The following is a 27993-nucleotide window of genomic DNA, read 5'->3' on the forward strand; positions in this document are numbered from 1 at the left end:
CTGCATGTCATTCTCGGGGGCAACCCCCCCACCCCAGGGTCCCGTGGATACTTCAGGGGAGCTGGAGTCACAGGCCACCACAGTGAACCCTGAGAACCAGGTGTTGGACAAGGAACAAGAGAAGGAGAATGGGGGACAGGCAACCAGGGGATCCAGTGATGCTGTGAGCCAGGACCGCTTTTGGAGCGAGTCCCAGAAGTCCAGTGCTGGCAAGACTGATGCAGGGGACGGAACCTCTGGTAAGTATGTGGTTTGCTTTGACATTGCAGGGACACATCTGTTCATTTACTCTTTTTTAGTCATGCTGCAAGAGATAGTGAATAACCAATAGAGGTAGAGTTGCTATCTGCTTTTCAACAGTTCAGCAGAGGGAGCCCTGCAGAACAGTTTGTTTATGTGCACTGGGATGTCCCGTGAATCCTCCATAGAGATCTTGAGGAAGCTTTCATGGAGGTAGTCTGCAATCTCTGCTGAAAGTTTCTGGGGAGAGCTGCCTTGTTTCTTCCACTGCAGTCGGACATTTTCCCACACCACTTAGGAATTACTTCAGCAGGCACCACTGCAGTACACAGGATAGCACCATACAGACCCGGTCTGCAGCCAGATATGTGCAGGAGCTGTTCCCTTTCAGCCGCTGTTACCCTCCGCAGTGAGATATCAGCTAACATCACCACTGACTGTGGAAAACGGTGCCAATATTCGGTTCAATTGCCCTATCTGCACATACTCATGCCCATGAGTTCCCCCCATGTATTCTGCCAGCTCACCCCGTCGCCCCCGGGCCGTTGTTACTATGGCTGGGAAAGCCGCCATGCTCTATGAATCCCAAGCAGAAGTGAGAATGTAGTGCTTGTAACTTGTGTGATCAAGCAGAGTGAATGCACTCAGAATAGTTCTTCTGTCCACTATTTCTTTCGCAGCTGCAAAAGTGGCCTTGAGGGTCTCTCCATCCACACCAGCGGAGCGGCTCAGCCAGAACAGGAGAAAGAAGAGGACAAGTGAAGACATGTTCCAGGAGATCCTGAGAGCCTCGGTGCTTCGGATACTGAGCAGAGGGCTTGGAGGATGATGCTCGAGTACACAATGATCAGAGATAGTGAGGACAGGAGAAACAGGCAGCAAGAGATGATAACACTTCTCAGGGAGCAAACAGACATGCTGCAGTCTCTGACTGACCTTCAGGCTCAACAGATCCGTTCTCACCTCCCCCCACAGCCCACAGAGAACTGCATTCTAGACCTCCCTGCACACCCCTTTCTTTACTACATGGTATCCGGGGCCAGTGCAATACCCCTACCACTCCACCCTGGGGGAGAATACAGACAATCACAGCTGCACATACACTGACCTGTAAGAGATACGGTTGGTGTATGTGTGTTTGTGAAATAGAAATGACTGTTCTTTCCCCTTCAGAGGTTATTTTCCCTGTATTTATAAAGTTTCATTCAGTTATAAATATGTCTGTTTTCACAGGTTTGGAATAAAAGTCTATTTATGGAAACAATTCATCTTCATTAGTTTACAACATATGCTGGCTGGGGCTGACATCATTCACAGATAATAGCAATGGGGGCAGTTGCAATGTTATATTACCACACACAGAGCACTCATTACAAGGCTCATACCATGGTGGGGGGAAAAACGATGCCAGATACAGCACTCTACGCCAACACACATTACTGTGTCTCATTGTTAAAATGGCCTTTCAAAGCCTCCCTGAGCTGTATAGTTCCCTGTTGAGCTCTTCGTATAGCCCTGGTATCTAGCTGCTCAAAATCAGCAGACAGCCATTCCACTTCCACCCTTAAGTCCGGCGGAAATGTCTCCCTCTTTGCTTAGCAGATATTATGAAGTGCACAGCAGACAACTATGACTGTGCGGATATTTTTGAGGCCTTAACTTATGAGTAGGCAATGCCAGTGGCCTTTCAAATGGCCAAAGGCACATTCAAGTACCATTCTGCACGTGCTGAGCGTGTTGTTGAAGTACTCCTTGCTGCTGTCAAAGTGTCAGGTTTATGGCTTCATGAGCTATGGGAGCAAGGTGTAGGCTGGGTCTCTGTGGACCACTATGGATGATCCTTGCTGGAATTCTATACTCTGAAGAACATTCAGCAAGTGACATTTAAATTAGAGATTAGGAAAAACTTTCTAACTCTAAGGATAGGTAAACACTGGAATAGACTTCCAAGGGAGGTCGTGCTATTCCCATCATTGGAGGTTTTAAGAACAGTTTAGACAAACACCTGTCAGGGTTGGTCTAGGTTTACTTGGTCCTGCCTCAACGGAAGGGACTAGACTAGACAACCTCTCAAGGTCCCTTCCAGCCCTTCATTTCTGTGATCTCTATGATTGTGCAAGGGACAGGTAGAGAACAGGATGGTGTGCTGTCTTCCCAGAGCTAAGACACAAGACATCACTCTAAGATTGGATAGGCTTCTGAAGTCAGTGGGCAAGGATCCACTGCTGATGGTTCATATCAGCTCTAATGATACTGGATTGCAGGATATCTCTCAGACAATAGATGACTTCAGGGAACTCAGAAGCATGCTGAAGAAGTATGTCCAATGGATCTTCTCAGAGATCCTTCCTGTCGCATGAGTGAAGGAAGACAGAAGGCAGAAGATTCTGAAAGTGAACCATTCATTACTTAAGTGGTGTGCATTTGAGGGTTTCGGTTTTGTGGAACACTGGTCCACCTTCAGTGGGGTGAGGGGCTGTATAGTTTGGATGGTTTCCATTTCAGTAGAAGGGGGACCAATCTTCTTGGGGACATACTGGCTAGCATAGTCAGGAGATGTTAAAGTAATAACGAAAGGGGAGGGTAAAAAGAGAGAAGAAATGAGCATTCAGCACAAAAATCAAGATGTTGAGAACAAAATTAATCAAGGAACCAAAGGACATGAAGAGAAGAAATTCTTTAATTGCCTATACACTAATTCTAAGAGCCTTGTTAACAAACAAGAGGAATTGGAATTGCTCATTTGTAAGCATAAATTTGATCTAGTTGGTATTACTGAAACATGGTGGGATGAGTTACGTGACTGGAATGTTAAAATCAAGGGTTATAACATATAGGAAGGATTAAGTGGGGAAAAAGGGGTGGGGGAGTGTCAGTCTATGTCAAAAAGGGCATTACCTGTTTCTGAGTCACTGACAACTTGGAAGAAAATGATCTTATGGATCAATGTCCTAATAGATAAAGCACAAGACGGGGTATTAATTGGTGGTATAGATTACCAAATCACAATAGGGAACAGGATAACTGGCTTCTTAAGCACCTCTCTAGAATGTGCTGGGGGGGAGGGGGAGAAGCTGCATGATCATGGGGGACTTAATTTTGAGAGACATATGCTGCCAGTACTAAAACATCCTTGGAATTTTAAAATATTATAGAAGACAATTTCCTAATTCAAAAAGTGTTGCATCCAACATTGGGGAATTCTTTATTAGACCTTGTCTTAGCAGATAAAGAGGAACAGAGCACAGAACTAAAAATTAATGGTAGCTTAGGTATAAATGACGACAACTTGTTCACATGTGTAAAGTGCAAACAGAGTGAAGTTCAAACCAGTAATATATATATATATATATATATATATATATATATATATAATACTTGCTGCTTTAAGTGGGAAAAATTCACAACATTCAAAGCAATTATGAACAAAAACAACTGCAAGGAAGAATTTGAACAGGAAAATGTGAATAATAATTGGGAAATGTTTAAAAACACTTTACTTGATGCTCAAAAAGCCACAATCAAAAAAGAAGGCTGTACTCATTTAAAAACTGGCCTGATTTAGAGAAATATATATATGATATATAAAATAGATATATAAAATGGAATAAAGGGGAAGTAGATAGTAATGAATGTAAATCAGAAGCCAGGAACTGTAGAAAATTGATATGGGAAGCGAAGGAACACAAGGAAAAATCTATAGCTAGCAGAGGTAAGGACAATAAGAAGGAGGTTTTTAAGTATATTAGGAACAAAAAGAATCCTAACAATGGTTTTGATACATTACTAGCTGGAAATGGTAGAATGATCAGAAATGGCAGAATTGTTTAATAAATATTTCTGTTTTGTATTTCGGAAGAAAACAGGTGATGTAGTATATCATATGATAATGACACTTGTGACAAAGTTCCTCCTCTGCCTTGGTGGGTCCTGCGCTTTCTGGCGGATTTGCTCACCTCAGAGATTCACAGCATCCATCTGTTTGGCCGCTTTTGCTAGAGGCTCAAACCTGCCGTTCACTCAGCTAACCTCATCACTGGCCAGCATGTGGGAAATGGAGAACAATCTCCACAGTTTCTGTTGTCCCACCTAGTGGGTCAGGGACAGGCCAGATCCCTTTCCAAATTTAGACCTTCCCCTCTGGTGTGTCTCAGAGACCAGGTCAACTGCTCCTGTGTTAGATAGGGAGTTGAGGGGATGGGGAGAACATATGTTTACCCTCTACACTGAGTTCCAGCCCAGGGCCCTGTGGACAGGAGCTGTCAACAACATCTCCTGTATCAGCTGCATGGCAGCTACAACTCCCTGGGCTACTTCCTCATGGCCTCCCCCAGCACCTTCTTTATCATCACCACAGGACATTCCTCCTGAAGCCTGATAACACTTGTACTCCTCAGTCCTCCAGCAGCATGCCTTCTCACTCCTTGCACACCCCCACTAACTGATGGGAGGTCCTTTTTAAACCAGGTGTCCTGATTAGCCTGCCTGCCATAATTGATTCCAGTAAGTTCTTAATTGGCTCCAGGTGTCTTAATTAGCTTGCCTGTGTTAATTAGTTTTAGCAGGTTCCTGATTGCTCTAGGGCAGCCCCTGCTCTGGTCACTCAGGGAATAGAAAACTATTCATGCAGTGGCCAGTATATTTGCCTCTACCAGACTCCTGCACCAAACTGGTCTGGGTCTGTCACACACTCTTTCCAGTCCAATAATAACTCAGGAGGATGTTAAACAATAGCTACTAAAATTAGACGTTAAAATCAGTGAGTCTGGATAACTTGCATCCAAGAGTTTTAAAAGAGCTGGTTGAGGAAATACTGGACCATGAATGTTGCTTTTCAATAAATGTAGGAATATTGAGGAAGTTCCAGAACTCTGGAAGAAAGCTAATCTTGTGCCTATATTTAAAAAGGATAAATGGGATGACCAATCAGTCTGACACTAATCTTGCCAAGATAATGGAGCAGCTGATATGGAGCTTGATTAATAAAGAATTAAAGGAAGCCAATATAATTAATGCCAATCAACATGGGTTTAGGGAAAATAGATCCTGTCAAATCAACTTATCTTTTTTTGATGAGGTTACTGGTTTACTGGATAAAGGTAATATACTAAGACTAATAAGATATAATATACTAAGACTTCTCGAAGGCATTTGGGACTAGTTATACATGACATTTTGATTAAAAAACTAGAATGATACAAAATTAAAAACTGGCTAACTGATGTATCTTAAAATGTGATTGTAAATGGGGAATCATCATTGAGCAGATGTGTCTTTAGTGAGGTCCTATAGGGATCAGTTCTTGACCCTACACTGTTTAATGTTTTTATCAATGACCTGGAAGAAAACATAAAATCATTGCTGATAAAGTTTTTAGATAACACAAAAATTGGGGTAGAGAACAGGTCACTGGTGAGAATAGGTCACTGGTACAAATTGATCTGGATCATGTGGTAAGTTGGGTGCAAGCAAACATGTGTTTTAATATGACTAACTGTAAACGTATACATCTAGAAATAAAGAATGTAGGCCATACTTACAGGATGGGGGACTCTTATCCTTGGAAACAGTGATTCTGAAAAAGATTTGGAGGTGGTGGTGGATAATCGGCTGAACATGAACGCTGTGTCCAAAAGATCTAATATGATCCTTGGATGCGTAAACTGGAATCTTTAGTAGAAGTAGAGAGATTATTTTACCTCTGTATTTGGCACTGGTGAGCCTACTACTAGAATACTGTGTCCAGTTCTTGAGTCCACAATTCAAGAAGAAGGTTGATAAATTGGAGAGGGTTCAAAAAAGAGCTATGAGAATGATTAAAGGATTAGAAAATATGCCTTATAGTGGTAGGCTCACAGAACTCAATCTATTTTGCTTAACAAAGAGAGGGTGACTTGATTACAGTCTATAAGTAACTACGTGGAGAAAAAAAATTGATAACGGGCTCTTCTGTCTAGCAGAGAAAGGTATAAAATGATGCAATGTCTGGAAGTTGAAATTAGAAAAATTCAGACTGGAAATAAGGCATGATTTTTTTAATAGTGAGGGTAATGAATCATTGGAACAATTTACCAAGGGTTGTGGTGGATTCTCCATCACTGGTAATTTTTAAATTTAGATTGGATTTTTTTTTATTCAAAAGTAGTTATTTTGGGGGAGAAATATTTATTATTCTTGGGCAGAAGGGCAAAGGACCAGATTCTCAAAGTTATTAGGCATCTGTCTCCAACTGAAATTATGCAGTGTTGCAGCCAAGTTGGTCCCAGGGTCTGAGAGATAGGGTAGGTGAGGTTATATCTTTTATTTGGTCAAGTTCTGTTGGTGGAAGAGACAAGCTTTCGAGCTACAAAGCGCTCTTCCTCAGGAAGAAGTGGAACTGAGGAAGAGCTTTGTGTAGCTCCATAGCTTGTCCCTTTCACCAACAGAAGTTGGCCCAGTAAAAGATGTGACCTCACCCAGCTTTTCTCTCTGTTGAAATTAATGGGAGTTAGGTGCCCAAACACCTTTGAGAATCTAGGCCAGAAATCTTAGTGCTAACATCTAACAAGGTCCATGGGCCGAAGAGCCACTCTGAAGTAGTTACAAATGTGTTACATGCCTGGAAACTAGAACACAAGACAGCAGAGTCCTTTTTGAAAGTGGAGAAAATAAAGCCACCTGACTGCCTCAGTCTGGAGGAGTGGGAACCTGGCAGAGAAGACGAAGTGGTGTGTACAGTGCTTCCGAATTTTCCTGGAACCATGTAGTATTGCAGAGAAACCAGAGAGGGTGAAATGCTTCACACTGCTCCTGGTGATAGGCCAGGAGGCACTGAACACATACAGTATACTCTGGTGGCTCTTCTCACAGCTGGGACCAGCCTTACTTCTGCTTTCACTATTTGTGGGAGTGGGGCAGGAAACCACAGTAGAGGCAGCATAAAAAAAAAACAATCTCAGCAGGTGTTCAATTGCTGATCTCACACCAGCCATCTCTACAGTGCTCAGTCTTTTGCCATCATTTGGTTGCTATGGCAGCACTATCTCCATGGCAACCGCTCAGCTGAGGCCTCCCCTGGGGATAAGGGTGGGTAAGGAGAGAGCATATATGAGAGAAAGGGTGGGGGACACAGAGAGGGGGAATAGAGGAAGCTGAGAATCCATCCTTGATTACATTCGAGATCCAGCAGTCGAAGGCAGCGTATGGCCTGGGTCACTCCCCTCCTTTCTCTTACACCACAGCACCCCTGGACATTTCATAAACAGGACAAGAGCTCTTGTTCAATCCCTCTTGTGGGCAGGGCTCCCAGGACAGTGACCTGGGGCTCTGGGTTCAGTCTTGAGGGTTTCCCTTTGTTGGACCGCCTTCTTCTCTCCTGGAAGTGGGGATAATATCTCCAAGGCCTGGCCTTCCTTCATCTTTAGGGAACAGTTGTTGTAGAAAGAGAAAGGCAAGGAGGTGGCATGATGGGCTCCTTGTGCCTAGAGCCTGGGGGGATGGGAGAGGAACTCCTGGAAGCAGAGCGCTGCAGGATCCTGTGGCTGGCTCTGCTGATGTGGAGGTATTGGCGTAGGTACATCTTTCCTCCTCCATCCAGATTTCCTGGCAGAGAGATGGCCAAGGCATGAAATACATGGGCTATTTAGAGGTTGGAAACCGAGCTTGGGATGAGTGAGGATATAAGTCCTGAGAGGACCTCAGCATCACAGCTGATGGGCATGGGGGAGCCAGGGATTTCAGCGTGGGAGGGAAACACTGGAGGAGAATATGGGGGGTGGGGGATTCTATATCAAAGGTAATTAATATAACAGCCAAAGAGAATGTCAAAGGAGGGAGCTGAGGATTTCAGTGTGCATCAGTGGGGGAGGGGGGCGCAGTGTTTCATTAGGGAGGGATTAAGGGAAATATCTTGGGTGCACCATGGAATGGGGTACATCAGACAGAGAGAGGTATGAGAAAGCATATAGAGAAGGAATGCACCAGAGAAGGGCTCAGAGGAACAGCCTTGCTGGAGAGTCAATGCAGATTGGGAAGGGGTCAAAAGTGCATGGGATGAGCAGATCAGGAAAGCATGAGAGAAAGGGTGAAGCAGGGAGGGAAGGGTATTAGGGGAATGTATCAGAGGAGGCCGGATGAACACTAGTGGGAGATGGGGGGCATCAGATACGGCAGGATATTTATCAGGAAGAGTTGCAGGAGAACCAGAGAGAGGAATAGGAGTGCATTAATCTCCTCTAGCCTGCCTCCCATCCCTCCATAACTTTGGCTTTCCTCTTTTGGTTCAAAGATTTCTCCTGCAGTCTATACCAGCCTCATGGTCCCCTTCCTAGAAGCTGACCCTGTACCCAGTCATGTGTATGAGGGGAAGGTGTCCCCAACAGACCTTTGGTTTCTGTCTGTATAAAGTTACCCTGGCTGGGATCCCTCAGCCTCTCACACCTAAATCCAGCATGGACTGGAAAAGACTTCACATCAGCCAGTCATATGATGTATGGGGAAAAGAAGGATGGAATTGGAGAGGCGGGAGGGAGGTCTGATGGCTCCCAGGGAACATGAACACAGGTTTCTGCCAATTACTTGTGTGTGTATCTCAGAAGCCCTTTCTAAACTAGGGAAACAAACAAGGGCTCAAAGGTGCCCCTTCTCCCTCCCTGGCAGTGTTAAAAGCTGATGTCACATTGGAGCAAGTTGCGTTTAATGCTGGTGAAGCACAGGAAGGATGAGGCTGCTGGTTTACAAAGGGTTATTGTACTCAGATGACAAGTGTTTTCAACAATTTTTGAAGTGGGGCCAGCAAGCAGCCAAAATTAGGGACAGAAAAGATTTAGAGCATTTGATCCCATCTTCTCCATTCACCCCTCCCCTGGGATCAAGGCAGGATTTTTCCTTCCCTACAATCCATTTTCCGGAGCTTTGTCTAGTTCTAGTTGTCAAAGAGGCTTCCACCGTGTTCTTAAGGAAGACTAGGCCACAGTCTAAGAGATCCTCACCAGTAGGATAGATTTCTTATATCCGTTCTCCTCTCCATTCCCCTCCCCAGTTTCAATCTATTACTCCTTGTTGTCGCCCATCAACAACAGTATAGGAGCTATGACACACAGTTGAACAGTTCTGATTCCATACAGTAAAAAACAGTAATACACACACACTAGCCTGTTCATAACAGTAGTTATATTGTGGGCAGTGGTCTCCATTGTGCTATGCCAATCAACCTTTCCATCTGTTTCCTTCCCATCTATCTATATAGTCTGATTGTTATGTTAGTGGGCCCCAGACACCTAAACACCATAATAACTAGGCACAAATGTGAAATATGCTTTTTATAGTTATTTCTTGCTTCTGCTGTGCCCATATACTGGCTGTAGAGTGGACGGGATATGACACATTCATATTCCACTAATATTGCAAACTGTGCAAATCACTGATATGCAAGCTGAGGTCTGTTATCTCAAACTACACTTTCCAGGCTTCCAACCATTTATCCTTTGAAACATTCAATGTTAGATGCTGCTATTGATACAAGTAAAGGAACTTGGGGCCTAGATAGAGTGTGAGCCACATTAAAATCATGTGATATGATAGAGCTATTAGATCTATGATATATGGAAATAGATCTATTTCCCAGTAACTACAATATTAGGCACCTGTTACAAGACTGACTATTCACTGTGCAAAGGAGGAATAAAAATGGCTTGTGGTGATGTCATGGTCTAGCATGCAGGAGCACTGCAATCAGTTCCTAGCTTTACAACAGACTTCTTCTGTGACCCCAGGCAAACCACTTAATCTCTATCGGCCTCAGGTCTACTTCAGCAAAACTGATATAATTATACTTCCTTTCCCTTGTCCATTTAGGTTGCAAACTCTTCAGGGCAGGGACAGTTTCTCATGATGTGTGTATACAGTGGCTATTACAATGTGGTTCTGATCTCAGCTGGGGACTCTAGGAGCTACTGTAATGCTATCAATAATACATGTCTAGCTTTCTCCAAGGTCTATGAGATATGTCAGGAATGGTTCCATGTGTCGGTTGGTGTAATGTCCTGGGGAAGGGTTCCACTTCAGCTTCCCCCCAAAAAAACTTGGGAACAAATAAAGGAGCAGCTGCCTCAGAGAATCTATCCCAGATCTTACATTGCAGATCAGGCACTCATTTATGGAGTCTTTGGCTTTGCTGCTCTTGCTAGGCAAATGCAGCACTTCTCAGGCCCTTGCATGGTAGAGAGGCTTCAGGAGCTGTGTGGCCAGAGTGCATGGGGGTAGGGTTACCATATTTAAACCTTAAAAAAGGAGGACACTCCACGGGGCCCTGGCCCCGCCCCTTCCCCTTCCCCAAAGTCCCCACCCCAACTCCGCCCCTTCCCCCTCCCAGCCACGCGAAGCTGCCCGAGCGCTACCGGCTTCACGGTTTACCAGGCAGCCCAAAGATCTCCAGACCCTGTGTCCCCGGGCGGGTGCTTCCCCAGCGCAGCCAGAGCCCGGGAGGGGAAGCGCCCGGCCGGGAGTGCAGAGTCTGGAGGTCTGGGGGCTGCCCGGCAAACCGTAGCGCTCGGGCAGCTCCGCTCTTCAGCTGCACAAAGCTGAGGTGTCTGGGGGGAGCAGCAGCAGCCGCCACTGCGGGGGAATCCGCCTGCAGCTCACAGCCTGCCGGAGCCAAGGTAAGCAGGGGACTGGGGGAGCGGGGGGAGGGGAGTATTTTCCCGGACATGTTTGGCTTTTTGGGCAATTCCCCCCGGACCAAAAAGCCAGACATGTCCAGGAAAAACTGGACGTATGGTAACCCTAATGGGGGTTAACATTTCAGGACACAGCTTTAAGAATTATGACTCGATTGTGCAAAATGGGTGTCTCTGTAAAGGCAATCAGCTCTTTTCTCAATGTCCACTATTCATGAAAGTCCAGTGGCACCTCTTCTTCAAAGACTCCATAAATGAGTGCAGGATCTGCAATGTAAGATATGGGATAGATTCTGTGAGCTGCTCCTTTGTTTGTTCCCAAGTTTTTTTCCAGGAAGCTGAAGGGAACCTGTGACAGGTTGGACTCCCTGGGATGTCACCTGATGTGCTGGGACACCACTGGGTTAGATTATTCTGCCAGCCTGTGCCCCCTTTTACCAGGCTCTCCAGCCTTTTCCAGCCAAGCACACAGGCAGGGCCATACCCAGCTGCACAGAGAGACAGAGATCTGCTGTGGGAAGGCTCAGTTTAAGGGGTTTGCCACAGCACCCAGATGTCCACACCCCTTGGAGTACAAACCCAAAATTATATGAAATTCGCCTCTCCCCTCAATGTGGAGGGGGGGGTATGCACAACTTCTCGCCCCCCGCCCAGAAATCACATAAACTGGGTTGTATTGTAAACCATAAATAAACGTATTAACTATAACAAGTGTATTTTAAGTAGTTAAGGAGGTAGCAGACAGAACAAGGCAGATTACTAAGAAAATAAAAAAAGAGCACGCAAACTAAGCTTAATACACTAAAGAAACTGGTTATATGTAAGTTCTCACCTTAAATGTGGTTCTAATAATCTTCTTCTCAGGCCAGACGCCCTTCCAGCCTGGGTCCAGTTCTTTCCCCCAGTTCAGTCTTAGTTGTTTCCAGCAGTCATCTTGGGTGGGGCAGCGGGGGAGAACTGACAACCTGGATTACCTCATTCCCCACCCTTAAATAGGATTTACATAACACAGGAGTCCTTTGTTTCCTAGTTTGACATTCCCCCACCGCTTCTCCTGGAAAAGTACAGAATTCAAGATGGGTTCCAGTATCAGGTGACATTGTTGCATGCCTCTGTAGGGCCCTTCTAGCCATTCTTCACAGGCTGACCCACACGTTCACAGGAAGACTACGCTTTTTTACTGTCCATTGTCTCTTGCTGATGGGCCATCAGCACTGTCCGGCTTTTTCATTGTACCTGAAGTGTTAGCAGGGGGCATCACCCAAAGTAACATAGTTAAAATACAAAAATATAGTCAATATTCCTAAGTTCAGATACAGAAATGATACATGCATACAAATACATATGCATATACATGCATATTCAGTAAATCATAACCTTTCCAATTATATCTCGCATAAGCCATCTTGCATAAAGTATATCTCAGTTATGTCATATTCATTTCATAAGCATACTTTCATAAATAATATGGAATGCCATGTTACACCTCCCCTCTGAGATTACTGCCAGAGGGTTGGTCACTGATCAATGTATGCCTAAAATCCATTTTTGGCTTTGGTTATACAACCTCCAAGTGTTACCAAACACTGTAATGTCATTCATAGGTATTTTTGCAAAGTTCTGGGTTTCTGTTCCCAGGTGGCCAGAAAACATTGTGGTGTGTAGCACTGTGTAAATAATGCAGAAGTCAATGTCCTTTAATGTGTAGGTGTCTTGGCATTTAGCCACCAATGCTATGAGGCCGCGTGCCTCAGTTTCCCCTTCCACACAGCAGTCTAGATTGGTTTCGCTTTCTCTGTTGTGCCAAGCTCTAAGCCTGTTTACAGGTACTAGCTTACAAGTGGTATGCTCATAGGGCTTTCTTGTTACCACTCCCAGTCTGTACCAAAGTTCTTTCCAGAGCTGTAAAGTGCCAGTGTAGACAAGCCCTCAGTGTCTGATGCTTAGCTGTGGGGAGGGGTGTTGGTCATTATCTTTGAAAACTCATGGCAATCGGGGGAGGTCCTGGACGACTGGAAAAAAGCAAATATAGTGCCCATCTTTAAAAAAGGGAAGAAGGAAAATCTGCAGAACTACAGACTACAGCCTCACCTCAGTCCCTGGAAAAATCATGGAACAGGTCCTCAAGGAAACCATTTTGAAGCACTTTGAGGAGAGGAAGGTGATCAGGAACAGTCAACATGGATTCACCAAAGGCAAGTCATGTTCGACCAACCTGATTGCCTTCTATGATGAGATAACTGGCTCTGTGGATATGGGGAAAGCGGTGGACATGATATATCTTGACTTTAGCAAAGCTTTTGATACGGTCTCCCACAGTATTCTTGCCAGCAAGTTAAAAAAGTATGGATTGGATGAATGGACTATAAGGTGGATAGAAAGCTGGCTAGATCGTTGTGCTCAACGGCTTGATGTCTAGTTAGCAGCTGGTATCAAGCGGAGTGCCCCAGGTGTCGGTCCTGGGGCCGGTTTTGTTCAACATCTTTATGAATGATTTGGATGATGGGATTAATTTCACCCTCAACAAGTTTGCAGATGACACTAAGCTGGGGGGAGAGGTAGATACGCTGGAGGGTAGGGATAGGGTCCAGAGTGACCTAAACAAATTGGAGGATTGGTCCAAAAGACATCTGATGAAGTTCAACAAGTGCAGAGTCCTGCACTTAGGAAGGAAGAATCCCATGCATCGCTACAGGCTGGGGACCAACTGGCTAAGCAGCAGTTCTGCAGAAAAGGACCTGGGGATTACAGTGGATAAGAAGCTGGATATGAATCAGCAGTGTGCCCTCGTTGCCAAGAAGGCCAACAGCATATTGGACTGTATTAGTAGGAGCATTGCCAGCAGATTGAGGGAAGTGATTATTCCCCTGTATTTGGCACTGGTGAGGCCACATCTGGAGTAATGCATCCAGTTTTGGGCCCCCCACTACAGAAAGGATGTGGACAAATTGGAGAAAGTCCAGTGGAGGGCAGTGAAAATGATCAGGGGGCTGGGGCACATGACTTACAACGAGAGGCTGACTGAACTGGGCTTGCTTAGTCTGCAGAAGAGAAGAGTGAGGGGGGATTTGACAGCAGCCTTCAACTACCTGAAGGGGGGTTCCAAAGAGGATGGAGCTCAGCTGCTCTCAGTGGTGGCAGATGACAGAACAAGGAGTAATGGTCTCAAGTGAACCTCAAGTGCGGGAGGTCTAGGTTGGATATTAGGAAACACTGTTTCACTAGGAGGGTGGTGAAGCACTGGCATGGGTTACCTAGGGAGGTGGTGGGATCTCTATCCTTAGAAGTTTTTAAGGCCCGGCTTGACAAAGCCCTGGCTGGGATGATTTAGTTGGTGTTGGTCCTGCTTTGAGCAGGCGGTTGGACTAGATGACCTCCTGAGGTCTCTTCCAACCCTAATCTTCTATGAGGGGTTTACCTGCCCGGGAAGTGGCTATCTCTGCTCCTTCATCAGGTCGATCATTAGCATGTGCATAGACACCAAAATGCTTGGAAGAAACCCCTCCCCCCCGCCACCTTAAAGAGACAGACTTAGTTTTCACAAGTACAGCAAGAAAAACATTTTGAAAAAGTGGGGTCTGGATTGGGGTACCCTCGATCACCCCTCTTGCTGTTCCCAAGATGTCAGCTGTATGACTGCTCCCCTCAGAGAGGTCAGTTACACAGTTCCCTCTTAAAACCTGAGCCACAGGTGAGATGCCTCGTATTACAGATGCAGATCCAGCAAATTTCTCCTGGACAAACCCTTCCCTGTAATGAGTGGGGAAACACTCCTGTACTCCCCCACATTCCTTCTTAACCTCTTTCTCTGGGCCCTTTGCCAGGGCACACATCCCTGTGCTTCCCGGAGGGCAATCTGTCCCTTGTCCAGCTGTGGGCTCACAGCTACCAACCATGACAGAACCTTCACTGGCAAGCCCTGTACCCTCCTCCATCTTTGAATTGGGTTGGCCTCCAGTTACAGAGCCCATGGAATCCTCACCCTGCCCCCCGCAGCAGTTTCTCGGATCCCACCTTCCCCCTCTAAGGCTTCCCTTCCTCCAGGACACATTTCCCTATGCATCCTAGAGCAGGATTTGTCCCTTGCTTAACTGCAACTTCCTGACAGCCAGCAATCTGGACAGTCAGTCTCCCTACTGTCAGGCAAAACATTCCCCTCACCTGAGGGAACAGCCACTGGACAGGAGCTAGTTCTACTCACCCCTACCCCTTGTGACAAATCTGTCTCTTATGCATCCTTTCATTTTCTTCTGCTTGCACCCTGTGCAGCTGCAACTTTTTGATAACTTCACTTTCACTAATTTTCCTACTTTTTTGTCCCTACTTCTCTTTCCCGAAATAAGCAAACAGAAAATAACAAACCAGTAACCACTTTGTCTGTTCTCCAGCCACCAAACTTAAAACTCACTTAAAATCACCACCGGTGTTTCAGGGCAATAGGCTGTGCATACTATGCTACTCGACCACACCACTGTGACAGGTTGGACCCAGGCTGGCAGAATAGTCTGACTCAGTGGCGTCCCAGAACACCAGGGGACATCCCAGGGTGTCCAACCCATCACAGAACCTTCCCCAGGATATTACACCAAAAAAGAGAGGAGGTGTTGCCTTGTATATCAAAGATATATACACTTGGACTGAGGTTGAGATAGAAATAGGAGACAGACTTGTTGAAAGTCTCTGGGTAAGGATAAAAGGGGTAAAAAAAGGGGGGGGGGGGCGATGTCATGGTCGAGGTCTACTACAGACCACCTAACCAGGAAGAAGAGGTGGATGAGGCTTTATTTAAAAAAAAAAAAAAAAAAAAAAAAAGCAAAACACACACACACACACACACACACACTCGCTAACAAAATCATCCAAAACACAGGACTTGGTGGTGATGGGGGACTTCAACTCCCAGACATCTGTGGGGAAAATAATACAGCATCGCACAGATTATCCAACAAATTCTTGGAATGTATTGGAGACAATGTTTTATTTCAGAGGTAGAGAAAGCAACTGAGGGAGAGGCTGTTCTGGATTTGATTTTGACAAATAGGGAGGAACTGTTTGAGAATTTGAAAGTGGAAGGCAGCTTGGGTGAAAGTGATCATGAAATGATAGAGTTCATGATTCTAAGGAACGGTAGGAGGGAAAACACCAGAAAAAAGATAATTGATTTCAAGAAGGCAGACTTTAGCAGACTAATGGAGTTGGTAAGTAAGATCCCCAGGGAAGCAAATCTAAGGGGAAAAACAGTTCAAGAGAGTTCGCAGTTTTTCAGAGACATTGTTAAGGAAGGCAGTATCTCACTGTGTGGGGTAGATAGGCAGTCTGGAAATTGACCACCCTGGCTTAACCAGGAGATCTTCGATTATCTGAAATTCAAAAAAAGGGTCCTACAAAAAGTGGAAACTAGGTCAAATTACAAAAGATTAATATAAACAAACACCACAAGTATGTAGGGACAAAATTCAAAAGACTAAGGCACAAAATGAGAAAAAGCTAGCTAGAGACATAAAGGGTAACAAGAAAACATTCTAAAATTACATTAGAAGCAAGAGGAAGACCAAGGACAGGGTAGGCCCGTTACTCAATGAGGGGGGAAAAACAATAAGAGAATGTGGAAATGGCAGACATGTTAAAGGACTTCTTTTGTTTCAGTTTTCACCAAAAAGTTTAGTAGCGATTGGACGTCTAACATAGTGAATGCCCATGAAAATGAGGTAGGATCCGAGGCTAACATAGGGTAAGAACAAGTTAAAAATTATTTACACAAATTAGATGTCTTCAAATTGGCAGGGCCTGATGAAATACATCCTATAATACTCAAGGAGCTCACTGAGGAGATATCTGAGCCATTAGTGATTATCTTCAAAAAGTCATGGAAGACAGAAGAGATTCCAGAAGACTGGAAGAGGGCAAATAGAGTGCCAAGCTATAAAAAGGGAATAAGGACAACCCAGGGAATTACAGACCAGTCAGCTTAACTTCAGTATCCAGAAAGATAATGGAGCAAATAATCAAGCAATCAATTTGCAAAGATTTTTAAGAATAGGCTATGTAGTCCTGCCTTGAGTGCAGGGGACTGGACTAGATGAAAGGAGGTTTTAAAGAACTGGTTAGACAAACACCTGTCAGGAATGGCCTAGTTACTATGTAGTCCCGCCTTGAGTGCAGGGGACTAGACTAGATGGCCTCCGAGATCCCTTCCTGTCCTACACTTCTATGTCTTGTCATCCTGACAGAATGATTCTTCTGAGAGATTGAAGCAGGTGTCCATCAGGATATGTCTAAATATCTGTAGAAGCCACTTGTCTGTCCCATGAAGAACCTCTGCTTGATTAATGTGCTCAAATGCCCAATGAAACTTGTCCTCTTGGCCTGGCATAGGCTGCAGATCCTGTATCTGACAGTGGTTGCAGACACTGTCTGTTGTGGACCTGATATTCTGAACAGAAAACATGCAGTGAGCATCAGGGAACCTTTTGGTGTTATACACCCAAGTGATGCCTCCCAATGTTCTTCAGAAGAGTTTTGGGACTGATAACAGACTTTTTGGAGGTTTGTAAATAAATGTCACAGAAGTTAGAGATAAAAAAGACCTATTATCACCCAGAGAACACATGTTGTTCTCCTCCTCCTTGAAGCATTACTTCACTTCCCTCAGTGGCTGCTTGAGCATCTATCTCAAGGTTCAGCTAACACTCTTGAGCAACTCTTGTTGAGGCAGAAGAGAGAACCCACAAGCCACTTCCAGGAAATGGGGCAGATTTCATCAGTTGCAACAGGGACGTTTCTACATCAGCTCTCCTCCTCTCTCTCTCTCCTTTTCCATCTCTTCAGTTCTTACCTTATTTTTCTCCATCTCTTTTTCATTCTTTCTTTCCTACCCATCTTTTTTTCTCTCTCTTGTTCATTTCTTCTTTTTCAGCATCTCTTAACTTGTCTCCCCTTTTTTCTGTTTCATTTACTCTTGCTGTTCTTTCTGTCCCTTCCTCTTTGTATGTTTCTCCTTCCTTCATTCTTTTTCCCCTTCAGTCGCTCTCCCTTTGTTTCCCGTGTCTCCCTCCCAGTCATTGCCTACTCAAGTGAGGGAGATCTGCAAAGAGAGCAGGTGACTAGCAGAAAGAGAGAAAGGATGGTCCAATGGTTACAGTGCAAGCCTGTGACTTGTGGAAACCTGGGTTCAATTCACTGCTGTACCTCCGTTTTCCTGTGTGTCATTGGGCAAATCACTTAGCCTCTCTGGGCCACAGTTACTTATCTGTACAATGGGGATAATAGCACTGCTCTAGTTAACAGGGGTGTTGTGAGGCAACATACATTAAAGATTGTGAGGTGCTCAGATGCTATGGTAATGGGGGAGGGGCATAAAAGTGTGATGGGTGGAAGTCAAACAGTAAATCCTGGAGCGCCACAAACAGTTTTACTTCCTCCCACCTTCCATATTCTTATCAGCCCCTGAAGCCCTGGCTGGAGTTAAGGCTCTCAGAGCTGCTATGTTCCCTGCTTGGCAGCTGGGAGCCCTGGCTGCAGTTATCTTGTCTGCCCCAGTTGTCACTTAGCCAAGCTGTACAGATTTAACTCCTTTAGCCTGCCCCCATACATCTGTCTTTCCAGCTTCCTTAATCACTTTTGCTGGGGGGCGAAAAGAGCAGGTTTCTGCCTCTCCATTTTTATTCCCTACATTTTATTATTTTGTTTTTGACAGAAGGGCTGACCAAAATTACCTCCCCACCCCCACCTTCCCCCAGGGACCTCTGGTCCTTGTGGTTGGGAAAAGATGTTCCAGCCTTACCAATTTCATTCTTCTTCCCTCTCCTGCTCTTGACTATGTTCTTATTGTTGCAAAATCTCCTTTTGTTGTCTGGTCTCCTTCCCCACATCTTCTTTGCTGCACAAGGACTGGCTCCTCTGTCACTTTCTCAGCAAGGTCATCCCTCTAATTGACCTTGTTGGAATGACTGATGCATTCGTACTCTAGGTGTGGGGAGCCGAGGATTGTAATAGCAGGGGGGCTGCATGGCAGGAGTGAGGTGCATTGGCAGAGCTGTGGAAATGGAATGTCAGGCGGCTGCAGGGGAGGATGGAGGAAGCATTGGTACAGTTTGGGAAGGGGATTAAGGGCAGAAGTGGAATATCAGGGGGATGGACTTCAGGTCAAGACTCAGGTGCATCAGCAGAGCTTTGAGGACACCCAAGGCTGGACTAGCAGGGTGTATTGCAGGCAGGATTGAGGTGCCTTAGCAGAGAGATGGCGAATGGAAGCAATGAAGCAGAATGAGCTGCACTTTCTTTTTGTCATTTAATAAGAAGCAATAATTCACCACACCGGTTCCACTCAACTGTCCATCCTCCTCTGAGATCCACGTGTGGCACTAAATCTCTCTGCCCTGTTCTGAGTTTCCTTTACCTAGCATGCTTCCCCTCCCCCGGAGTTCAGATGCAGGCCTGCGGGCTGCAGCAAGCACACTGTGCTTGTGCTGCTGAGGACGTGTGTGCCAGCACACAGCCTCAAAGCTCCATTTCCCCCTGCCAACTACTGTCACACCATCAGGAGGCGAATGAGTCCCTAGGAAAACTAAGGGCAGCACCCCATCCTCTCCCCTTTGGCCCCCTTCCCTTAACCCCTCTGTAACCTTGGGACATCCTTCCTCCACAGCTCCTGGGCAAGCGTGACGGGATTAGGTCTAGAGATACTGATAGAATGATGGGGAGGAGAATGGAGAGTGAGGCTGATGGGGAGAGAGAAACAGTATCTGATAGGAAGATATAGAGACAGGTGAAAAAAACACAGGGAGAGGGAGGGAGACTTTTGGGGAGAGAGAAAACAGAGAGTGACAGAGAAAATAAGGTGGAGAGAAAGGGGGGATGGAGGGAAGAGGAGAAAGAAAGAGAACAGAAAGGAGACAGAGAACAGGAGAGTTGGGTAGAGAAAGACTACACTTGTCTACATGAGGTGATTTTTAACAATTTTATAGGTAATGTTTTAAAACTATGGTGTGGAGAGGGCAAGTTGTAGCTTTCACTTGCCTTAGCACATGGGGGTGAACAAGAAACGCCTTGCTAGGGGTCACCTCGACCAGCAAACGTGGCAAAAGTACAGCTTGTGCTATCTACACAGGGGTTTTAAAACATTAGCCACTGCGTTTTTTAGAAAGCTGTTCCTAGTGTGAACAAGCTCCCTGGCTGAAGGGGAAAGGCACATGAGGAAAAGGTTCAGGAGCAGCAGGCACTGCACAGACAAACTGTGTGAGACCAGGGGGTAAGGGTAAAAAAAAAAAAAAAAGACGTGGGTAAACTGTTCAGCTTCAGAAACCAAACTCCAACTTGTCAAGGAAACGTTCTGTTTCTTGCCCCAAAACACAAGACTGTTTGATTGCTGACATTTCATTTTCTACAAAATAGGAGAAAATGACATAAAACTGTAAAAAAAATAAATGTCACCTGCTTTTAGCGGTCAGCAGATGTACCAGGCAGTAGCCCTGGATGGCTCCTTGCAGATTTTTACAGGCCACAATTTTCCCAATGATCTGTTGCTGAGCGTAACCAGATGGTAGATAATGTGCACATCAGTTGTGCAGCCAGGATTCGCTTCTCACAAGAGAGGAGTGAATAAACGCTTTATTCCTTAGGTCGGAAGTGGGCAAATATCGTATTCCCCAAATGAGAAGTGAGTAAACTGTTTATCCGGATTTATCCTTGACTACACTACTGTGTGGGACATTGTCTATGGTTCTTTCCATCTTTGTTTGCAATTTTCCTTCTGTCTGTTGCCATGCTAACAGGCATGCAGCTCTACCACTGGTAGCACTAGTGCAGACCGGGCTGCATTTGCCAGCATTTAACCACTGTGTCATATAACCCCGCTCAGCACAAGCCTACACCTTAATTTCTTTATTTTAACATGCATCAGGGAATGGGCAGCATCCTGCTTGTCTGTATCATGGGAAAGGGGAGCTGCACCCTACTTCCCCCATCCGGGATCAGCTTCTCCCTTCCTGTTCCCCTGCACTTGCTTTATTTGCAGAGAGATAAGGCCCTGGCCAGGAGAGTTGGCACAGGAATATAATCTCCCTCAAATAAAGTGCCTGCAGAAGTACAGGTGGTTTCCACCTGTTAAAATAAACCAGAACTGAGCTGGGGAGGGGCACTGTCCTCAGCCAAAACACCTTTCCTCCTGCAAAGAAATGGGTACAGCAGTTGTGAGAGCTTCACCCACATATACCACCTCATCCCTGCTCTGGGGTGGTAAAAGGGGAGCTCTATTTCCATTGGCCAAGTCAGTCCTTGGCCTCTCTGCTGAGAGAGGCAACAACAGGGTCCCCTATGCCCATTTGTGATGGTGGTTTTTGCAACATCTACACCTGTCCCACCAAGAACTTGATGGAGACACCTCCCATCTCATTAGAGAGAGCCCACCAAACATCCATTGGATGGGAACAAATTTGAGTGTCTAATGAAGGAATTCAGATTAAAATTAATTAGTACTTGCTGGTGTCCAGGGTTGGATTGGACAAGGTGCCTGTAGTGATGCAAGGACTCACCCTGCGGCGCCTCCTGCTGGTCGTCCAGGGAATTAGCTTGTCCAGCCTTTGGAGCGCCCTCTGCAGGCCAATGTCCTGCTTGTCACTGGACCCCCAAGTCTCTCCTGGACCCCAGTGCCCCTTTAGCTTGGGTGCTGCCCCCTGGCAGTACCCCCACTCTCTGGGTTCCCCTCCCAGGGGAATCCCCACCTTGCCTCAGTGTTCCCTGCCAGTCCTCATCTAGCCCCCACACACTGGAGCAGACTGCAGTGCATATCACTCATCATCGGCAAGGGGCGTTTGAACCTGCTGCCTCCGCCTACCCCCAGGCTGCATCCCTGCAACCCCAGTACCTATTTGGCTTTAGACAAGGCCTGCAGCCTGGGGGTTTTCCAGGTGGGAGCTTCCCGGCTCCCTTGCCCTATTCCCAGCACTAATCTACTCCAGTACCTTTCCAGTTCCCAGCCAGGTCCTCCCCTCTCTACCACTAGAGAGGAACTGCCTGAGCGCCTGGCTTGCAATCCTTTTATAGGACCAGCTGCAGCCTGATTGGGGCGTGGCCCCAGTTGTGGCTGTTTCACCAATCAGCCAAGGCTTGCTACTTTGCCCTGCCACAGCCCTCTCCCAGGGGTGTTTTAAGCCCTTCAGGGCGGGAGCTGGTGATCACTCCGCTACAGTGCCTTTGAGGTAAAAGATTTTGTATTCCAGTCCCCAACTGTGGCGAGCTGTCCACTCCCCTCTGACCTAGGCCTGTATTGGAACTGATGTTCTAGAGGTGAAACGCTTTACTTAGATCTGTATAAAAATCACACAGAAAGTGAAGGTCTCGGCTCAAATTCAAATCCAGAACTCTACCTTGTGGGTGTTCACAGTTTTAACATGTCTGCACCAGACAGGTTCATCACCTGTAATATCTCTGTGAATTCAGCTTCAGCCTTCTTGATATTCAAAATCATAGAAATGTAGGGATGAAAGGGACTTCAAGAGCTCATCTAGTCCAGCTCCCTGCATTGAGGCAGGAGCCAGTAAACCTAGACCATCCCTTACAGGTGTTTTTCAAACCTGTTCTTAAAAACTTCCAATGACTGGGATTCCACAACCTCCCTTGAAAACCTGATCCAGTGCTTAACTATCCTTACAGTTAAAATTTTTTTTCTAATATCTAACTTAAATCTCCCTTGCTGCCGATTAAGACCATTACTTCTTGTCCTACCTTCAGTGGACATGGAGAACAACTGATCACCATCCCTTTTGTAACAGCTTTTAACGTATTTTAATACTGCTGTCAAATTCCTTGTCAGTTTTCTTTGCTCAGGAGTATATGTATCCAGTTTTTTAAAACTTTTCCTTATAGGTCAACTTTTCTAAACTTTTTATCGTTTTTGTTGTTCTCCTCTGGACGCTCTCCAAATTTATCCACATCTTTCATAAAGTGTGGCACCCAGAATTGTATCTAGTACTCCAGCAGAGGCCTCACCAGTGCTGAATACAGCAGGACAATTACTTTCCATGTCTTACATGCAACATTGCTGTTAATACACCCCAGATGATATTAGCCTTTTTCGTAGCTGCATCACATTGTTGACTCATATTCAATTTGTGATCCACTACAAACTCCAGATCCTTTTTAGTAGGACTAGCACCTAGCCAGTTATACCCAATTTTGTAGCTGTGGATTTGATTTTTCCTTCCTAAGTGAAGTCCTTGCACTTGTCTTTATTGAATTTCATATTGCTAATTTCAAATTTCTCTCTCCAATTTGTCAAGGCCATTTTGGATTCTAATCCTGTCCTCCAAAGTGCTAACTACCCATCCCAGCTTGATGTCATTCACAATTTTTATAAGTACATTATAAGTACTCCATTATCCAAGACATTAATTAACATATTGAAGAGTAGCAGAACCAGGATTGACCTCTGCAGGACATCATTAGATACGTCTTCCCAATTTGACAGCAAACCATTGATAATTACTGTTTGAATACTGTCTTTCATCAAGTTTTGCATCCATCATAGAGTAATTTAATCTAGACCACATTTTCCTAGTTTGCTTATGAGAATGTCATGTGGGACTGTGTCAAAAACCTTACTGAAATCAAGATATATCATGTCCACAGCTTTCTCCTATCCATTAGGCCAGTAACCCTGCCAAAGAAGGAAATTAGGTTGGTCTAGCCTAATTTGTTCTTCACTAATCCACACTGGGTATTGCTTATCACTCTATTATCTACTACGTGGTTACACATCCATTGTTTAATGATTTGTTCCAGTATTTTTTCAGGTATCAAAGTTAGGCTGACTAGTCTATAATTCTCCGGATCCTCTTTGTTCCCATTTCTACAGATAAGTACTATGTTTGCTCTTCTCCAGTCCTCTGGGACCTCACCCATCCTCTATTCTCAAAGTTAATCACAAAGGTTCTGAGATTGCTTCAGTTAGATCCTTAAATACCCTAAATTGAATTTCATCAGATCCTGCTAACTTGAATACATCTAACTTATCTAAATATTCTTTAACCTGTTCCTTCTCTATTTAAACCTTTAATAATTTAAACCTTCAAAATAATTTAACCTTTAAAATATCTCTATCTCTATGCTACTGAAGGAGGTTCTGAACTCATAACCAGTTCTGCACTGTTCCCTACTGCACCTCCTGCTGGGACAGGAGCTGTGAACTCCCTACAGCCAGGGCTGCATAGAGCAACTCTTACTGGAGGTAGCTGGGAGACACTAATGCAGCCAGTGTTCCTGCACTTTTGTGTTCAGAAGTTTCTTTTGGGAGAGGCCAGGCCTGGCATGGCTGGAGCTGCACTCAGCCAGAGCTCCTGTATTGTTCTCTACAGCACTCTCTGCTGGGAGACAAGAAGTGTGGAGTAGCTAGGCCGGGGTGGCCAATCTGAGCCTGAGAAGGAGTCAGAATTTACCAATGTACATTGCCAAAGAGCCACAGTAATACGTCAGCAGCCCCCCACCCATCACCTTCCCTCCCTCCCTCCTGCTCCCAGTGCCTCCCACCTACCGGCAGCCCTCCCCACACCTCCTGATCAGCTGTTTCGTGGCATGCAGGAGGTTCTGGGGGGAGGAGCAAGGGCACGGCAGGCTCAGGGGAGGGTGCAGGAAGGGGTGGAGTGGGGGCAGGGCCTGTGGCAGAGCCAGGGGCTGAGCAGTGAGCACCCCCCCGCACATTGGAAAGTTGGCGCCTGTAGTTCCAGCCCTGGAGTCTGTGCCATAGGCGCCAACTTCTCCTGGCGCTGGTGGGTGCTCGGCCCCACCGCCTCCCTGCCCCCATTCCAACCCCTTCCCCAAAGTCCCCGCCCCAACTCCACCCACTCCCTGCCCCTATTGGACTCCTTCCCCAAATCCCCGCTCCGGCCCGCCTCTTCCCCGTCTCCTCCCCTGAGTGTTTTGCGTTCCCACTCCTCCCCCCTCCCTCCCACAGCTCGTTACACCGCGAAACAGCTGTTTTGCAGTGGCAAGCGCTGGAAGAAGAAGGGGGACACGGCGCGCTCAGGGGAGGAGACAGAGGTGGAGGTGAGGTGAGGTGAGGTGAGGCGGGGGAGCAGGGAGGGGAGCTTGGCTGCCAGTGGGTGCAGAGCACCCACCAATTTTTCCCCGTGGCTGCTCCAGCCCCAGAGCACCCACAGAGTCGGCGCCTATGGTCGGTGCCTATACAAGGAGCCGCATATTAACTTCTGAAGAGCCGCATGTGGCTCCAGAACCACAGGTTGGCCACCCCTGAGCTAGGTGCTCCTTGTGCATTGTGCCCCAGGCCTATTTCCTAGCCTTTCTCCTGCTGAGAGATGCTAGGACTGGAATAGTTTTTAATTACCTGTTGCCAGTGATCCCTCCCTGTTCCTTACAGAGCCTTTTGCTGTAGGAGGCTGGGACTGTAGTAGATGTGATCTCTTCATAGCTGACACGACTGTACTATTCTTTATGGCATGCTCTGCTGGAAGATGCTAGGTCTGGAGCAGTCAGGAGCTCCCCATGGAGCTAGCATTCCTTCTACACTTTTCATAGTGCCTCCTCCTCTGAAAGCTGTAATTTCCAGAGCCAGTGCTCCTTTCCTGCTCCCTAAAGTTTTATATGACAATGATAAAGCTACTCTCGCTCTCTCTGCTTCGCTTTATCTTCCCCAGCCTCCACCCAGGTCTGTGCTACAGTTTTAAGGAAATAGTGCCCATAGCATCCCATGCATACAGTGCCTCCAAATGGAAAAGGCCAAGCTAGGGGTAGCTGTGACCTACCTTATTCTTTATGGTGACATTAAAGTTTACTTGTGTTTATTCTCTCTCACATGTTGCTGAAAAGGAACTAGATTTCTTGTGAAGCCTTGGTCAATACTGCTGAACTACCTATCACGTGCAGCTGAACTCTTATCTCTCCCGTCCAGTTCCTGTGCGCCTTCCGGTTTCTGGGACCTCATTCCTGCCAAGGGAAGAATACACCAAAATACAAATAACTTTCCAAGTACCAAAAGCTTCTGTATATCTGTATTGTTTTGCCTTACTTTTTGTTCCTAAGGACTCTGTCCTTGGACAAACTGTACACCGGACACACAAAGGAAAACACCCAGACCCTCAAAACATTCACACAAAGCAGGTGCTACTATAAACAGATAAATAATAATAAAATATAAACATGCCATAGATAGACAAATACAGTCATGCAGACATGCATCCATGCACCCTCCCACACACATACACATACACACACACACACACACACACAGAGATATTAATACAAATGGACATGCACGCAAATAGAAAAACACAGACATATACAAATATGTACACACACAAATACAGACATAGAGAATTAGGGGCACACATACACTGATACACACATATAGACATGCATGCACAGATACACTGATATAGGCATATGGACATGTGCACAAACATATATAACGATACAGGCATATAGATGTGTGTGCACACATATACACTAGTACAGACATGTAGACATATACACGCACATACACCAAAACAGACATGTAGACATGTATTCATATACACCAATACAGGCACATAGACACACACACACATATTGAGACAAATACAGACATACAGACATGTGCACACATAAAGACCAGCCAAGGCATATGACCAGGCTTACAAACAGATAAATAGAGGCTTATAGACATGTACACACACACATATGCCAATACAGGCTTATAGGCGTGAATGTGCATACACACAAATACAGGGATATACAAATGCACATGAATTCACACTTGGATAAACAAACAAATACTTGCATGCTGACATGCAAACACACACACAAATTAGATAGATAGATAGATAGATAGATAGATATCACATCGTCATATCCATGTGCAAACGTAAGTACACATAGCCATACGCACACAGCTACACAGGCATAATATGTGCATTCTCATTTGCGAAATGGCACATCCACAGGGCCGTAGGCAGGCACACACACAATTTAATGAGAATGGAGAGGATCTGTGAAGGACAGAGGACCAAAAAGGCAAAGGAATGCAAGAAGAGCCACTCCAGGAGAGCTGGATTCATGCCGGGGGCGGGGGGGGGAGAGGAGGGAGAGCGAGACTGAGAGCAAGAGAGAGATGTGCTTCTATGTGGAGAAAAAAAAGCAATATGGATGAGACGAGAGAGAGAGAGAGAGAGAGAGAGAGAGAGAGAGAGAGAGAGAGCAAACTTGGTAAAGTGTGTGGTTCTCTCCATAAAGAAGAGAGGGAGACAAGGGAGACAAATTCCTGCGGGGTGGAGGAATTCCTGTTGTCTGAGAGGAAATACTCAGAGGGCTTAGCATCCCTCTTGACTGATGCTCTGCACGTACACACACCCCTGGCCAGCCCCCTCACGCACTCTCACACTGACACACAGGACTCCAAGGATGGAGACAAAAATTTTGTGCTTCTAAGGCCCACCCCATCCAAACTGCTCCCTCACACAGAAAAAGGCCGTAAGCCTGCCACAGGCCAATGCCTGGCCAGGGGTGCGTGCAGTATCCCAAATTCTTGTGGTTGTCGTTTCACCTCTTGCATCAGAATATAACGGAACTGAGTCTCTGCGCCCAATAGTTTGGAGCTTATCCTCAGTGCCGACACTGCAGGATGAGGGGACGAGTTGCTGCGCTGTTAGAGAGGCTATCCTTTGGAGGAGTTTCCTTCTGTCCCCTCTCGGAAGGGGTTGGTGGACCCCATTGCTGATGCCAGAGGCCAGCATTTTGGCAGGAGGACGAGGAGTGAAGCAGCATTAGCGGGGCAAATCACTGGGGGAGACATTTACCCAAGCTCCATTTTGTGCCCTCTCTCTCACTGAGTACCTGATGATGACACCACAGGCTGGGAGGGGATGGAGCTGCAGAAGTGCGGGAGGGGCCCTCTGAAAAGGAGACAATATCCTGAGCTCCTTGCTGCCCCATCTCTGGTGGGTGCCGGCACCATGGACCAATCCTGGTCGGGGTTGGGTGCTTCAAGGAGCTGTCCTTCAGAGGTGGCATTAACCTGGGGTCCTTTCTCTCCTGCCTCTGGGAAATACCTAGTGATGACACTTAATGGTGGTGGTGGGGGGGCAGAGTGCTGCACACCGGGCCTCCTTCA

The 27993-nt window shown here is 46.0% G+C and overlaps 1 long non-coding RNA gene across 2 annotated transcripts; it reads right to left on the bottom strand.

The window, feature by feature from the left end:
- Positions 1 to 11740: 11740 nt before the first annotated feature.
- Positions 11741 to 27991, bottom strand: LOC117884798. 2 transcript variants are annotated; one of them, XR_004647663.1, is made up of 3 exons: positions 27717 to 27991; positions 25652 to 25832; positions 11741 to 12131 (listed from the first exon to the last, which is right to left on the bottom strand). It is a non-coding gene; the product is annotated as an uncharacterized LOC117884798 (long non-coding RNA). The 2 variants fall into 2 exon arrangements; XR_004647662.1 differs by lacking the exon at positions 27717 to 27991 and adding an exon at positions 26773 to 26915.
- Positions 27992 to 27993: the final 2 nt, after the last annotated feature.

The sequence above is a fragment of the Trachemys scripta genome, chromosome 1, assembly GCF_013100865.1.
Source record: "Trachemys scripta elegans isolate TJP31775 chromosome 1, CAS_Tse_1.0, whole genome shotgun sequence".
NCBI lineage: Eukaryota > Metazoa > Chordata > Testudines > Emydidae > Trachemys > Trachemys scripta.